General features: G+C 44.9%; 1 pseudogene across 1 annotated transcript; it reads left to right on the top strand.

Moving 5' to 3' along the window:
• The first annotated feature begins 42 nt into the window (after positions 1-42).
• On the top strand, positions 43-1,946 carry LOC104534257 (annotated as a pseudogene). Its single transcript, XR_728101.1, has one exon. The product of XR_728101.1 is annotated as an integrin beta-5 pseudogene (transcript).
• The last annotated feature ends 2,836 nt before the right edge of the window (positions 1,947-4,782 follow it).

Raw genomic sequence — 4,782 nt, 5'->3', positions numbered from 1 at the left:
AGTGCATCTTTCCTAGTCGGCTCCTCCACCACTCCCGCTGAGGGGGGCTGCCGGCCCCCGCTGCCGCCCACCAGCCCCCCCCACTCCTGCTCCTCCGCCTCCTCCTCCTGGCCACCCCACTGCAGCCCAGCAGAGGTCTCTATCTGTGCACCAGCGGCAGCACCACATCCTATGAAGAATGCCTCCTCATCCACAGCAAGTGTGCCTGGTCCTCCAAGGAGGAGTTCGGCAGCGCAAAGTCCATCACGTCGCAGTGTGACTTCCCGCAGAACCTGATTGCAAATGGTTGTGCCAGAGTCATCGAAAACCCCATCAGCAGCATCAGGGTGGTGAAGAATGTCCCTCTGAGCAGCAAAGGCTCTGGCCAGACTCACCTGGATGTCACACAGATCATGCCTCAGAAGGTTGCCTTGAATCTTCGTCCTGGTGACCAGACCTCCTTCTGAGTTCAGGTTCAGCAAGTGGAGGACTATCCCGTGGAGCTCTACTATCTGATGGATCTCTCCCTGTCCATGAACGACGACCTAGATAATATTTGCAATCTGGGGACCAAGCTAGCAGAAGAGATGTGAAAGCTCACCAGCAATTTCCGGCTGGGGTTTGGCTCTTTTGTGGACAAAAACATTTCCCCTTTCTCCTACATGGCACCAAGATACCAAGACAATCCCTGCATAGGTTACAAGCTGTTCCCCAGCTGCGTCCCATCCTTTGGCTTCCGCCACCTCTTGTCCCTGACAGACAAAGTCGACCGTTTCAACGAAGAAGTTCAGAAACAGAAAGTCTCCCGCAACCGAGATGCTCCAGAGGGCAGTTTTGATGCAATTTTGCAAGCTGCTGTGTGCAAGGAGAAAATTGGCTGGCGTAAGGAGGCATCTCACCTGCTGGTCTTCACGACGGATGATGTGCCTCACATAGCCCTGGATGGGAAGCTGGCGGGGCTGGTGCAGCCCTATGACGGCCAGTGTCACCTGAACGAAGCCAGTGAGTACAGCACGTCCAGCCAGCTGGATTATCCTTCCCTGGCACTTATTGGGGAGAAACTTGCTGAAAACAACATCCATCTGATTTTTGCTGTTACGAAAAGTCATTATGTCCTGTACAAGAACTTTACCACCTTGATTCCTTGGACAACAGTGGAGATTTTGCACAAAGACTCCAAGAACATCATCGAGCTGATCATCAAGGCCTACAACAGTATTCAGTCCAAGGTGGAGCTCACAGTCTGGGACAGCCCTGAGGACATCAGCTTGACCTTCACTGCCACGTGCCAGGATGGGATGTCCTATCCCGGGCTCAGGAAGTGTGGGGATCTCAAAATAGGAGATATGGTTTCCTTCGAGGTGGCTGTGGAGGCGCGGAGCTGCCCTGCCAAGGACATCTCCCATGCCTTCACCATCAAGCCCGCCAGCTTTCGGGACACGCTGGAGGTGGTGGTGACCTACAGCTTCCTCTGTGGGTGCACCGGCCACGCCGTGCCGGCCAGCAGCAAGTGCAGCGGCAACGGGACCTACGCCTGTGTGCTGTGCGAGTGCGACGCTGGCTACCTAGGCGCCAAGTGCGAGTGTGAGGAGGGAGCCAGCGGGGAAGTGCACCAAGCCATGTGCCGGGAGGCAGAGGGCAAGCCCCTCTGCAGTGGGAGAGGGGACTGCAGCTGCAACCAGTGCCTCTGCTATGAAAGCCAGTTTGGAAACATCTATGGACCCTTCTGCGAGTGCGATGACTTCTCCTGTGCCAGGTACAAGGGAGTCCTCTGCTCAGGCCACAGAGTGTGTCACTGTGGGGAGTGCAAATGCCACACCGGTTACATTGGGGACAACTGTAACTGCTCCACTGAGATGGACAGCTGTGTTTCCAGCGATGAGCAGATGTGCAGTGGCCAGGGCAACTGTGTCTGTGGGAAGTGTCAGTGCACTGAGCCGGGGGCTTTCGGAGAGAAACAATATTAAGCTCCTTTCCCTCTTCTCAGCCCAGGAGAGGAAGGTTTTTGTCCAAATGTTCCCTTTTCCGATACCTTTTCCCTGGTGTTTTGTTTCTAGAAAGATGCTTCTATAGAGGAAAAGTTTGCTGAAAGTTACAGTGGTTACTAACGAGTCATTAGGAAAGTGCTGCTGCAATGCTGGCTGCTAGCTGATGCTAGCAGCAGTGCCCCAGCTGGCTGCCTGCTGCTTGCCTGAGACAGTCTTGGGAGTTACTCTATGCAAATGAACAAATTGAAGTTTAATCCCATGAAATCTCTCCAATTGTTACCGTTCTTATATATTATCCTTCATCTGAATCCCATCATACATGCATGGCATTACAGTGGTACTGCAGTGTCAGTGCAAAACGCAGCAGACATCAAAGTTCTCCAAGAATTGAACCCCTTTGCATTGTCAGGCTAATGGCCACATTGCCCAATTGCACTCTTAGTGCATATCAAGTGTGTTCATATGAGAATTAAAGCAGAGGAGCTAATGTTCTGCTAAATCCCACCATGAATTAGTGCACACAACCATCCCACGCAGATGAAAGCAAATAAGAGCAACTGAAATAAACTACTTTCTTGCTAATGAGGATCTGGAATCTGAAACTGATGTTCATCTATAGCAGGGAGGAAATTTTGTACCCAAAACCACCAACTTCAGGTTTTATTTAAGCCATTACATTTATTTAAAAATTGAAGAGATTTATCTTCTTTTTTTTTTTAATAATTAATTGTGGAATTGTTGAGGCAACAGCCAGAAATGTAATCAGTAAAAGTCTTATATCTCTAAGAGAGTCTTATTAAAAGATCTATTCATAGATTTTTGAAATTTATCTTACTTTAAATCAATTTGAAAGTGACTAGCAGCACATTATTTTCTATTTTTACTAATTATAACTGAAGAGCAATATTAGGATGAGACAGCAATAAATATAGCTTGTTGAGCAGCATGTTGCCATTATTTTATAAAGCTTAAGTTGTGCCAAGTTAATAGATGGAACTTAGAGCATGTGGAAAAAACAGATTTTGTTAACCTTTGCTGTGCTACTAGGTGAAGACCATTGCTATTTCATAAAAAAAATGCTCTGGTTACATAATTTTTTCGGCGGTAGTCAAGGAGTTAACAAAAATCTGGAATGTGCTTTTTTAAAGATCATGAACACATTCAAACTACTTTTATCCTGGAAGTGATTCGGTGCATCTGATCTACTGTGGTACAGAACTGGAGGAGCTGTCATATACAGTAACTGAATGGTTTGAAGGGAAAAACATTTCCAGCTGTAATGTGCAACAGTTTCCATATAACTTGGAATATATTTAGTAAATGATATTTTTCATGAGAAAGGAGTGAAGTTGTATCACAGAATTGAATGACAGCCAATGAATATATACTAAAACTAGGATTATAAATTTATTATTGAGGATTTGACAACCGGATTTTCTGAATTATGAGCTCCATCCTCCAATTACTGAACTAACTCTTTTTTCTTTCTGTATCATGAGCATTAATAAAGTTTTGGGTTTGAGTGGAAGACTTTTGTTGAAGTAATTTTTCCGTTGCCTACACCACCTGTACTTAATATACTTTGGGAAGGTTCCAACAGGCGACTGGCTAGATGATGGTAAATTCACAAACCTACACAATTTAATAAGATTTGACAGAAGAACAAGGGGTCCAGCATTGAAATTAATTGTACCATGCAGATACACATCTGTAGACTCACAGTACTGGAGATCCCTTGAATCACAGCCCAGTAAAGTTCTGGCTGTCAAACTTCCATGTGGTTAAACACTGCAGTCTTTGACAGAGTGTCAATGAATTTTGACTACTTATTAGTCTATGCACATGCTATTCTTTGCCTACCAGGCAGATTTACAACCTGCTGTTGAGCTGCAAAACCATTAAATGACATCGGAGCAGAAGAAGATGGTGCCATCTCTTAGCACTGGAGTAGTAACAAGCTCACCACCAGGACAATGTGGAATATGTGGTTGTGGGCTAAAGCAGCTAGTGATAAGTTAATGCTTTGCTGTCAAAACACCAGGGTCTTCTAGCTATGTACTTGGTGGGAAAGTGAGGTGGCCTACTTGGTGGGCCAAGGATACAGTAGGATATCACTCTATCTGCTGTACATTGTTAATTTACAAATAATTAATATTTACAACATTCTACAATGTACTAAGGAAACTGTTTTCTACTGGACTTGGTCACTTCCTCTGTTCTGTATTTTAGAATACAAGAACAAACACACTGCAATGAAAAACTGTAAATAAACTCTCATGTGGTTTCTGAGTGCCCAGATAAGACATAAATGGCCAGAAAAGCTGTCTCCGCTTTGTTTGCTTAATATAGAGGAACATAACCTCTGCAATAAAATACTTTTACCTGAAGCTAATCTACTTTATCCTCTTGGATAACAGCTGTATATTATTTCCTCCCAAATATTTTTGAACTGCTTACGGCTGGTCATGCAGGCTTACCTGGAACTAGCAGGTCAGACAGCCCTCTTCTGCTCGTTTTTCAAGATATGAAAGTAGAGGCTCTTGAAAAAAGTGTCACCATCTTGATCCAGTATTAGACAACTGAAACATCTGAGTTTGTCCTCAATGAATAAAGAACATTAACCTGTGGAGTTTTCAGTACGAAAACTACGCATCACCTATTGTGAGATTTTTGCAATATGGCTTGTTTTGTAACTCACTTTCCTCTCCTGTACTATGTGATGTTACCTGCTGCAAGAGTATGTGCAGCATGTATGTATACTGTAATGTAATATATCTAATGTTTGCAGCAAGTTTGCAGATGACACTAAGTTGGG

Source organism: Mesitornis unicolor, unplaced genomic scaffold (genome assembly GCF_000695765.1).
Source record: "Mesitornis unicolor isolate BGI_N332 unplaced genomic scaffold, ASM69576v1 scaffold1222, whole genome shotgun sequence".
Taxonomy (NCBI): Eukaryota; Metazoa; Chordata; class Aves; order Mesitornithiformes; family Mesitornithidae; genus Mesitornis; species Mesitornis unicolor.
The sequence above is the reverse complement of the archived record's forward strand: the minus strand, read 5'-3'. Positions and strand labels throughout refer to the sequence as shown.